The sequence below is a fragment of the Lactuca virosa genome, chromosome 5 (genome assembly GCF_052849685.1).
Source record: "Lactuca virosa cultivar CGN04683 chromosome 5, Lactuca_virosa_CGN04683_v6, whole genome shotgun sequence".
NCBI classification, from domain to species: Eukaryota; Viridiplantae; Streptophyta; class Magnoliopsida; order Asterales; family Asteraceae; genus Lactuca; species Lactuca virosa.
The window spans coordinates 453,855,080-453,867,729 of NC_136430.1; positions in this window are offsets into that span (position 1 = coordinate 453,855,080).

Here is a 12,650-nt window from a genome sequence, read left to right on the forward strand (position 1 = left end):
GCTTAGGCCCATGATTTGGGATTGTGACCTAATTATGATTAGGACTAATTGTTTGTGTAGCGTGGGATCTTCTGTTTAGCAGTCGAACATCTTGTTGCTTCCAGCAGACTAAGGTGAGTTTTCTCATTGTATCAATGAGTCGAAGGCACCAATGCCGACCCATTAATTGTTTTATAGGATACAGATTACTTGTGTGTTATGTGTATGAAATACCGGGGGTTGACCCCTGACACTTGTATAGAAGACCAGGATCTGGCCCCTGACAGTTGCATGAAAGACCAGGATCTGACCCCTGACAATTTTATGGAAGACCGAGATTTGGCCCTCGGCAGGAATTATACGTAAGACTATGGTTTGGCCCATAACAGTAATTTATATGTTGGTATGTGGTACTTTGTGGAAAACTTACTAAGCGTTTGCTTACAGATTGTGTTTATGATTTCAGGTACTTCCGATACTAAGGGGAAGGGTCCGGCGTGATGGCACAACATTCTTTCCCGTTATTTCCGCATTTTGATATAGTACTCTGATGATGTGATTTTTTATACATTATGATGGTTTTGGAACAATTTTATACCGGTAGTACTTGTTTTAAAAATGAAAAAATTTATCGTGTTTTGGGGTCATTACAATATATATATATATATATATATATATATATATATATATATATATATATATATATATATATATATATATATATATATAAAAGTAGCTTTCCTTTCATACAAACGGAACATACATTTTCATTTCATCTACCTATCTAATAAACAAAACTTAAAAATATCACGTCTTTTTTCCAGCATCCTCTTTGACATGTGTTAGTTTTCTATGTTTCTATCATTTTCCGTTTTTTTGGCAACAAATCAATTTCAATTCAAAAATCAAAATAAAAAATATTATCCTAATAAAAATTTTGAAATATATAGTATCTATCTTTTAAAAACCATATTAAATCTTTCAGATTTAATGTACCCCAAGAAATCATAAATACATTATCTTAATTACCTTCTTTTACATGATCCTCAATTTAATCAAATATATGTCAAACCTTTGCTTTTAACTCATAATAAGTTATATTGTTTTTATTTACAATTTTTTTTCTATATAATGATTTTAAATATACAAACGGTATTATCCGCGGATTATAACCTAATCTATATATTTTCGTTTTCACTTTTTTTTTTTCGCTTTTAGAGAATATGGTGTAAAACATGCATCTTAGTGGATTTTTTTTCTCCTTCGGCCATTTCTAGTAATCAAAATTGAAAATCGTATAATAAAAACGGAAAGACAAATGAATGCGTATACTAGTTGGATCTGGATTTGGATTTGGGCTTTTAGATTTGTCTTTTGCCGAAAAATCTGTCTACGTAAAAATGGGCATTTATTTACATTACTACTTCTTTAGTATTTACCAAGAATTTTGGGCTTTTTTACATTAACTGGGTCCGCTGTTCATGTTTACAAAATCTAAAAGTGCAACAATTTATTGAGTGTTTCTAAAAAGAAGAAAACTTCTTTGGTATATCGGTAACTTTAATATTGGTCTATCAGTTTTCTAAATTAATTCAAAAGACACTCTAAACATTTTCTTATTAGTCAAATATGTTTGCTTAATTATCTACTGAATTGTTAGATGACTATGTGTTGTATTTAATTAGAAGAAAAAATGTTAAATAATTTAGTCCATGTTACCCGAAATGAAAATTTACAAGGTTTAAAGCATTTGTTGGTACTAAGCTTTAAATATGTACAAAGCTTTTAAGCCATAAATATGTACAAAGCTTTTTAGTCGAAAAATAAGGAAAGATTCCATGACAATGTTTTCATCGTTGTGAAATCCGAAAGATAACTCTTTATGATGGGCTTTCACATATCACGTCCGACTTAAAAACAATTTATTTATTTACCTACCAACTTCAAAGTTCAAACTATTCACCGATTCAAAAAGTAATTAATTATCCTAAGGTATTACACTACAAAAACAACCAGACTAGTATCTATGGAGTGCATATATATATATATATATATATATATATATATATATATATATATATATATATATATATATATATATATATATATATATATATATATATATATATATAATAACTAAATTAAAATATCAATAGTATATGTTATCGAAGACAACTATATCGTTGTTATATTTTAATTTATTAGTCGGCGGTCAAGGAAAAACAAATCTATTTGGTAGAGATTTTGTCTCTTAGGCCGAAGGTATACCGTGTGGAAGGTGAGTTGTGACATCACACCCTGGGTGCGGTTTAGCCCCATGCGGGAACTCCTTAACGCACATTCTCTCATCTCTTGATTAGCTGAAGCCATTTAAATGTAATTGTCGTTTTTTTTTGTTTTTTTTTTTTAATTTTTTTAATTTTATTTACAATTTTTATTAAATTACATATATAGTATAAAATGATTTTTTTTAAAAATAAAAAAAGTAAAAATGAAAGTAAGTAAAATGTGACAATTTCTTAAGTTTTATAGAGTGAAAGGTAAGTGACTCGAAAGCTCAATGAGGGATGAAAGGTGAATGCACATTGTGGTCTTAGATTGGATGTCATGTGTTCCAATGTGAGTGTTGACGATAACTTCTAACCACTAACTAGCTGCTAAAAAAATATTAGTCATCCACAAGTTACATTCTAAATTCTAAATTACTCATTGATTTTAACTTTGAATTAAGGGAAATTGAATAAACTAACCCATATAAATGACATTTTTGAAAAAAAAAATTACCTACTTTTTTTTTGGTAAAATAACAATTTTCTCCAGAATACCTTATTCCGAACAAACCTCCAGAACACTGGAGTAGGATTCCAGACTATAGTTCCGGAACAATTTTTTTCTTTTTTGTTTGTTTATTTTTATTGTTTTTTGGGTAAATGTATTTTTTTGTAGAAGTTTCGTTCATATAATATCTAAAATGCAACTGGTAATCTTAAAATCAACAAAAATCAAATAAATATATAAACTAAAGGGATTTATTTTAACTAATATTACAATGTTCAAATCATCTTTATCTTTGTACCCCAAACAATTTATGTCTGTCGTTTACGATATGACATAACCCATGAACCGTTTTTACCCTATATACAATACGACTTCCCAGCGATCAACACTTCCAGGAACAAACACAAAAACACCACACAATCCCCTTTACTGTCAATCTGTTGTGGTACTTATGACGTCTTTTCAATGATCATGTTGAAACTCTCAAGTGGGATTGAATCACTTGGTTCGGTAACCCAGTAGTTGATACCCACTAGCAGTCTGTGGATACGGGCTCACATACCGATAAACCAATATCCGGTTTCTGAAAAGTAGCCACTTCTAATGATTATCGTATATTGTCATTTTGAATGTCTTAAAATTCAAAGCACCCAAAAACCAGTGAGCATTTTGTATATTGATTGGGATGTAAAGCTACAAAAAAAGGTTAGAAATAATTAAACATCAAATAACATTATAGTACATACATAGTTAGGGAATGTAATCCAAACACAATTATATCGTATCACAATCTTCCCAAGCTGGGTAAACTGATCTGCCAACCATGTCACTCCAGTCAAATGTATCAGTGTTGAAAGCTGACGGTACAACCGTCCACCGAACGTCATCCTGTCTACGCTCTATCAACAGTGATATCCACAACATGATGTGCTACCAATTAAAAATATTTGCAATAAAGTAAGTATTGTTATTAGAAGCGTAGTACGTAAATGAGCAGGCTAATATTGTAACTTACATTACATTGCAACCACCATGCGTGACTATCCGCATATAAGCGCGTCCAAAATTCAATTGTCGGAATAACGATAAAAAACGGTGAGTGAACAACATCGAACCATCTTGTTCTTTATAAAGAGTGTGTATGACATTGTCTAAGAGATTTTCTAACAGTACTGGTTGTTGTCATGCAACACCTTTCCTCTTCATTTGTATCTATGGGGACTTATACCATATGGACATAACTTTTTGGCGCATAGAACGTCGAAGTGCTGCCGGGGGCGTTTTGTATTCATCATGCAAAATATCTTTTAAATTTGACGAATGAATAAATACAGAAGGTTTCTCAGGGTCGTCATACATCGAATTTTCGGGTATGCCTGACCTGTAATCATGGTCCCATAAGTCATCATTTTTATACTCTGTGGTACCAAAATCTGGCACGTTGAGTGCATGTACGGTTCAATAATGTTTAATTATAGACGATGCAAAAACATAAGGACCATAAAATTATGAAAAAAAGTTGTATGGGAGTGAAATAATTAACAATCTACCTCCACTCCCTTCGAGGTACCAAAATCATCTTTGGGAGTGTTATTGATAAGTTTTAGAAGTTTGGCTAAAGTAGCATCATGCTCTACTAAACGCCCATCCTGTGATCTCAACTGCTCGCGACATTCACTAAGCTCAATTTTCAACCGACGGACCTCGTGCAAGCTATAGGATGTCATTTTGGCCTTTTAAGCCCCTAAAGACCATGCATGGAGAGAAAGGTGGAAGCTTTGTGTGTTCATGTAGTATTTAGGGTCCAGATCTCAGTCTATATGCCTTAGTTTGGAGTAATGATGGGTTGTGGACCAAGATCTAGGTTCTAAAGAACTAGGGTTTTAGATAGATTCTTCAAGTAAGGGTATTAACGGGTAAAGTTGGAAACTTTACCCTTTAAAGGACTATTTCAGTGTATAGGTGGAGTATAGGGCTTGGATCTGAAGATTAGGGGCTTAATCTATTAAGATGGCTTAAAAGACTGAAGACCTCGACGAGTTGGGACGAAGTGTCCCGATTCTGTTAAAGGCAAAACTCGACGAGCTCAAGGATGACTCGGCGAGTTGATTGGAGAAGTCTCGATTCTGTAGATTGGAGGAACTCGACGAGTTGTGAAAGAACTTGTCGAGTGGGATTGCGATTTCAGGGTTTATGATTCATGAAACTCGACGAGTTGATGGACCAACTCGGCGAGTTGAGTCAACCGAGGATGTTGACTTTGACTTTGACTTTGACTTTGACCAAGGTTGCCCCGTGAAGTGGTTTTGAGTATGGAATGTTATCCAAGAGGTTGTTCTGTATAGGGTGTGAGTAGAGCTAGTTGTGGAGCAGGGACTTTCAGCTATTCACGACATTGAGGTGAGTTTCCTTTAGTAGGTATGGGTCTACAGCACCAAGGCCGGCCCGTATATGTGATATGATTAGTAGCTGAGTATGGGCGGGTCCCGTATATGATAGTAGCTGATATGGTACAAATTTATATGCTTAGTTATACTTGTTGTCTGTGTGATACCTGTATGTATTTTCATGACTAGCTGAGTGTGGGCGGGGCTCGTATCTCCTAGTAGTTGAGTATGGGCGGGGCCCGTATCTCATAGTAGCTGAGTATGGGCAGGGCCCGTATCTCATAGTAGCTAAGTGTGGGCGGGGCCCGTATCTTATTAAGTGTGGGCGGGGCCCGTATCTCCTAGTTGCATGTTATGTGTATGGTATGCGGTAGTTTGCGGAGACACACTAAGCTTCGTGCTTACAGTTTTCAGTTTTGGTTTCAGGTACTTCCGCTAGTAAAGGGAAGAGCTCGGGATGACTGCATTTGCACACACCACAACGTTTAGCCTGGGATGATTTACTCTGATATTTGGACATGTGATATTGATACAGTGTTTTGATATGATGTTTTGAGATATTATCACTAATGTTTTCTGAGATGATTTGAGTTACTATGGTTTTATATATAAATTAAAAAATGAAATTTTTGGACCGTATTTTTGGGATGTTTCAAGTTGGTATTAGAGCCTTGGTTTGAGAGATTCGGGCACACTCTCGGGTGTGTCTGAACTCAAACTAAGGACTTGGTATGAAAATTTTCAAAAGAAAATCTTTTTTATATTTTTTTTTTGAAAAGAGAAAAGAACTTTGAAAAAAGAAAAGGGTGTGGTGCATGCAATCAGCCGAGCTCAAGTAAGTACTCCCAAATTACCCATAGAAATTTATGTTATGATATGATTATGAGAACTGCATGCTAGATTAGGGCTAAGGATCTAGGAAGGATGCCTTATGTGCCTGTTATATGTGAATGAGCTTTATTAGCTGCATGCTAGTACTGATTAGCCAGTGATAGGATGGCCTGATTAGGATATGCTTGATTATGCTTACTCAATGCTCAAATGCTGCTTGCTTTGTGCTTTTAGGAGTTCTAGTTATCTTTAACTAACTAGTAAACGAATATGTTAAGTTACATATTTCGAGGACTAAATAATTTCAGAAGGTTAGGTTTAGCTCTATTTCGCAGCTCTCGTTTGAGTCTAACCGTTGTAGGGTAGGACCTCTCATTTGAAGAATTATCTAGTCTTAGTGATATGTAATAGTATTCTGGTGAACTATATGTTCGTTGCCTTATTTGACATAAATTGTTGAGGAATCCCTAAAGCAATGTTGTCACCCCGATGAAAATCCTTAGACTAGGTCCGTTACAACCTGTAGGTGTTGGTGAACTATAGTTCACCAACATATGTCAAATAAGACAACAATTTATGTCAAATAATGCAACCATGAGGGGGATGGAGTACACCAACGAACATATAGTTCACCAACACCTACAGGTCGCGAGCCTGCTAGCGTTCCACTGGACTGTCTAGAAAGGTCCGTGGTCGTCATCTATACTCCGCTAGATGACAACAACAACAACAACAACAACAACAACAACATTGATGCCTCTCATCATTTTAACACACATCAACTATTTCATCTACCTATGTTTTACCCAACATATTTGTAGATAAAAATACATATACAGTTTAAAACTTGTATAAAACATCTATTCAACACCCATCTCAAATAAACAAACAATATAATTACACATAGCACATATTTTATAGAAAATACTTCATATATATATGTGTAAGATGAAAGTGACTACACACTCACCTGATAAGACGGCGGTTGGACAACACTTCGTCTCTTTAAACAATCATTTCTGATAAAACCGGGATCTTTTCTAAAAAATCGGGCTTCACGCAGGCAGAGTTTCGTCTTGAAAAACTCTTTTCTCGGGATCTTCGGGCTCTTCGGGACTTGCTTACGATGCTAGGATAGAATTTAAGGTTTAGGGGTATTTAGTGCAACATTCAAGAAAGTCTAAGGGTGAGAGGAGTAAAATGGTAACATCAATTCGACTGGCATCGTCCGCTATTTATAGTGGCCGGATACTCGAGTTACGTTGGGCATAACTATACAGTACGCGGGGCGTACTGCCACTTCAACTAGTACACTGGGCGTACTAAGGGCTTGTCTTGGACGCGTCAAGGCTACGACACATGTCTCTCATGCGAAGGAGTAGGGAGGGTGACGGACTCCGGAACACTTACACGAGTACGCTGGGCGTACTTCGGTATGTTGGGCGTACTCCTTCGGGCGTTACAAAGGTTTTAAAACAAATTACAAAGGTTTTCGACGCTTATTTTTATCCTTAACTTATTAAATCAAAATAATTAAGTATAAAACACATAATACTTAAATAATACATCTTATTATTTTAAAACAAATTACAAAGGTTGGCCTAGACTATTACATCATCATTAATTCCTAGCCTAGAAACACGGGCGTTACAATTCTCTCCCCCTTAGGATAATTCCGTCCCCAGAATCATACATCAGCAAACAAATGCGGATAGCGACTCATCATGTCACTCTCCGTTTCCCAGGTGAGATTTGGCCCTTCGTATGTTTCCATCGCACAAGCACTAAATCGACCTTCTTGCGTCGCAACTTCTTAGTCTTACGGTCAACGATTGCCTCTGGTTCTTCGATTAACCTCTTGTTTTCATCCAACCTTAATTCAGAAATTGGAATTATGTCGGGAACTTCTCCCGTGAACTTCCTCAAATAACACACATGGAAAGTGTTATGAATACCATCAAGTTCTTCTAGTAGTTCAAGCTTGTAAGCTTGGTTCCCAATCCTCTGAAGAACTTTAAACGGTCCAATAAACCTTGGACTAAACTTTCCCCTTTTACCAAATATTATAAGTCCCTTCCACAGCGATACTTTAAGTAAAACCGAATCTCCAACGTCGAATGTTATCGGTTGTCTTTTCTTGTCAGCATAGCTCTTTTGACGATCCTGAGCTGCTAACATCCTTTCCCTAATCACTTTCAACTTTTCAGCAGTCTGATGAACTATCTCTGTTCCCATAAACTGCTTTTCTCCTGCTTCAAGCCAACATGACGACGTTCGACACTTTTGTCCATACAAAGCTAGATAAGGTTCTATCTTGATGCTCGAGTGGAAACTATTATTGTAGGAAAATTCTACCAGAGGTAAATGTTCATCCCAGTTACTTTGAAATTCCAGGGTACATGCTCTCAGCATATCCTCCAATGTTTGAATCGTTCGTTCTGAGCATCGGTTTGCGGATGGTAGGTTGTACTTAGATACAATTTCGTACCTAATTCCTCTTGTAGACTTCTCCAAAACCTCGACGTGAAACGACTATCACGATCTGATACAATTGTTAAAGGAACACCGTGAAGTCTCACTATCTCCTTCACGTAGGCATTTGCAAGTTTATCCATATACCATTTTTCATTGGCTGCTATGAAATGAGCACTCTTAGTAAATCGATCAACGACCACCCAAATCATGTCGTGACCGCTCTTCGTTCTGGGTAGTTTAGTCACAAAATCCATAATGATGTCTTCCCATTTACCCATGGGTACAGGTAAAGGTTCTAAACTCCCATACGGTTTCTGATGTTGTGCCTTAACCCTCGCACATGTCACACACTCGGCCACATACTTAGCAACATCGAGCTTCATCGTCGGCCACCAGTAGTAGGGTTTCAGATCCCTATACATTTTCGTGCTGCCGGGATGAATCGAGTACATGGTCTTGTGAGCTTCTTCCATCAGAAGATCTCTTATTCCTCCCATCTTAGGTACCCAAATCCTATCTTGGAATACCTTTAGTCCTTGACCGTTTGTATCGAACACTAACGTTTTGCCCTAACGTTCTTCCTTTCGGTCATTTTTCTCTAAAGCTTCCTCCTGAGATTTCTTTATGCTTTCCACAATTGTCGAGAAAACTTCAATTCTCAATGCTCTTGGCCTTTTCTTTTCAAGGTTTACCTTCCGACTGAGAGAATCGGCGACAACATTTGCTTTAACAGGGTTGTAAAGCATCTCACAGTCGTCGTCCTTGAGTAACGCTAGCCAATGTTGTTGCCTCATGTTCAATTCCTTCTGATTAAAGAGATATTGAAGACTCTTATGATCAGTGAAAAGTTTGCACTTTGTGCCGTAAAGATAATGCCTCCATATCTTTAGGGCAAATACTACCGCTGCCAACTCCAGATCATGAGTGGGGTAGTTCTTTTCATGCTCTTTCAATTGTCGAGATGCATATGCTATCACCTTTTCTCTTTGAGTTAGAACACATCCCAACCCTACTCCCGACGCATCGTTATACACTGCGAAGTCTTCAACTCCATCGAGTAGAGAAAGAATTGGTGCTTCACATAATTTCTTCTTTAGCTTCTCGAATGCTTCTCACTCCAAGTATAAGTAGCTCCTTTGTGGGTCAAAGTTGTCAATGGAGTAGCTATCAAGAAAAGCCTTGGATAAACCTTCGGTAATATCCAGCTAATCCTAGAAAGCTTCGGATCTCCGTAGGACTCTTTGGTTGTTCCCACTTTGTTATAGCTTCAATCTTATCTGGGTCAACCATTATCCCTTCTTGGTTAACCACATGGCCCAAAAATTGAACTTTTTGAATCCAAAAATCACATTTGGAGAACTTTGCATACAACCTCTCCTATTTTCATAACTTCTAGCACTTCACGCAGATGCTTGTCATGCTCCTGCTTGCTTTTTGAATAAATCAAAATATCATCTATGAACACTATCACAGATTTATCGAGGAATGGTTTACAAAACTTGTTCATCAAATCCATGAATGCTGCTGGAGCATTGGTTAGTCTAAACGACATAACCAAAAACTCGTAGTGTCCATATCTTGTTCTGAATGCAGTCTTCTCAATATCCTGCTCTCTCACCTTTAGCTGATGATATCCTGACCTAAGATCGATCTTCGAGAAATAGCTCGAACCTTGCAACTGATCGAACAGGTCATCAATCATTGGCAACGGGTACTTGTTCTTTATTGTTACCTTGTTCAGCCTTCTGTAATCTATGCACATTCTCATGCTCCCATCTTTCTTCTATACGAATAACACCGGAGCTCCCCAGGGTAATGAACTAGGTCTAATGAAACCGTTGTCCAACAACTCCTGAAGTTGCGTCATAAGCTCCTTCATCTCCGTCGGTGCTAATCGATATGGGGCTTTTGCTATTGGTGTTGTTCCTGGTAACAAGTCTATTCTAAACTCCACTTGTCTATCAGGGGGCAATCCAGGTAGATTTTCGGGAAAAACTTCCGGATATTCACACACCACCGGTATACTTTGCACATCCTTTTTCTCCTTCTTAGCATCGATCACGAATGCCAAGTATGAGGTGCATCCTTTAGACAAACATTTTCTGGCTTTCATTAGGGAAATGATTCCAGAACTTACTCTGCGCTTGTCTCCGTATACCATAAATGAATCTTTTCCAGGCGGGTTTACCCTCACTGTCTTTTTCTTGCACAGTATCTCGGCATCATTGGCGCTAAGCCAATCCATTCCTAGAACGATGTCGAAACCATTCAACTCAATGGGTAACAGCTCCTCGTGGAATTCGTTTCCGTTCAAGTCGATGACGATATTCCTAATACAATCGCTAATAGGTATGAATTTGCCACTAGCAACTTCTACAATTAGGGCATCATCAAGTTTTTCTATAGGCAATGCTAGTCTTTCACCAAATTTATGTGATATAAAGGAGTAATTCGCTCCGGAATCAAACAATAAATTGGCAGGCAATCCATTTACAAGAAAGGTACCTGAAGCGACATCCGCTGCATCCTTTGCGGCTTCCAATGTCATCTGGAAAGTTTGGCTTTTGGCTTTGGTGGGAGATTGGGCCTTGCTGCCTCCTTCTTCTTCGGGCAGTCCTTCAAAATGTGCCCCTCTTCATTGCACCCATAACAGACTTTCTTATTGAAGGTGCATTCATTGGCATAATGCCTAGGCTTTCCACATTTGTAACAAGTGACTTCCTCGCTACATTTCCCAACATGTTTCTTCTTACAATTGTCACACCACTTCGCGTCGCCTCCTCTTCCTCTCGAACCAGACTTCGAGAATTTACTCTTTTTGTTGGAACCTGAAGTTCCTTCAAACTCTCTTTTCGCCAACTTCAACCTTGCTAGCGGCTCTTCCTTTAATCATATCTTCAACAGACTTGGCAGCCCAGATAGCTGCCTCCAAAGTAAGTGTCTGATGCACTGGCACCACATACTCCCATGGAAGTCCCTTTGCGTACCTGTCAATTTTTGTCAGCTCATCTGGGACAATACGGAAAGCAAACTCCATTTTGTCTGTAAAGTTATTGGTGTATTCATCGATGTACATAATTCCCTTCTTCAATGTTAGAAATTGGTTTTCTAGCTCAAGCACATTTTGGCCCGAGCAGTACTTGCGCTTGAATTGCACCAAGAACTCTGCCCAAGTCAGTTGCAGTGGCTCATTAGGGCTTAGGGTCTTCCCCAGAGTGTTCCACCAGCGAACAACGCCACCTCTGAACTGACGCACTGCAAATATGGTTTGTAACTTGCCTTGGCAACCACATGTCATGAAAGCCAATTCCATTTCCGAGATCCAATCCATTACTCCGACAGGATCTTCTTTTCCAGTGAAAGTTGACGGCTTGCAAGTCATAAAGTCTTTGTACTTGCATCCATTTCTGTCCACTCCGTCCTCGTGGTTATTCCTCCTAACCACAAGCGGTCCGGTTTGACCAACAGATCTACTGTAATTCCCTTCCTCATACTGACTGTCATTTAATTCAGGTTGTTCAACAGGTATTGAAGGTTCATTCCTGTTGTTCAACAATAGTTGTCTCATTTCCTCCCTTTGTTCAGCCATCATTGTCTGAATCATGGCTTGTACTCCAACCATTGTGATCGGTTCTGGTGCAGCTTCTACTATTGGCACCTGTTCCATCACTTGAGGTTGAGGTTGTTGATTTCTATTTGCATTTCCAGCTCCACTTCGGGTTCTTGCCATTTTGATCTATACACCAAATTAGGCGAATTTAGATCTTTATTCACGATAGACGTTTAAATCTTTATTATCACTCCGAACGTTACATGATAGTTCTAATATCGTAGTAGTACACTTAGGCATCTTTCCTAACAAACAACATCCTTTCCTAAATTATAAACACATAAGATTTCCAGATCTGGTCGGCAACAGACCATTGATCCGAACAAACAACATCATATATGGCAAACATATAACATTTAGCACATAAAAACATTTTAGGCATCTTTCCTAAATTATACTAGTGCTCGTGTCTAAAATATGGTAGACACTCATCTCACGATCATCACTTAGCATTCTAAGTGTAAGTCTAGAAATCCCACAAATTCCTAGTTCGCTTAAACTAATGCTCTGATACCAACTGTGACATCCCCAAATTTCTCGGCCAGAAAATACCGATTTAGTTTATGCTTTTAAAATAAAATCAGAGTAAT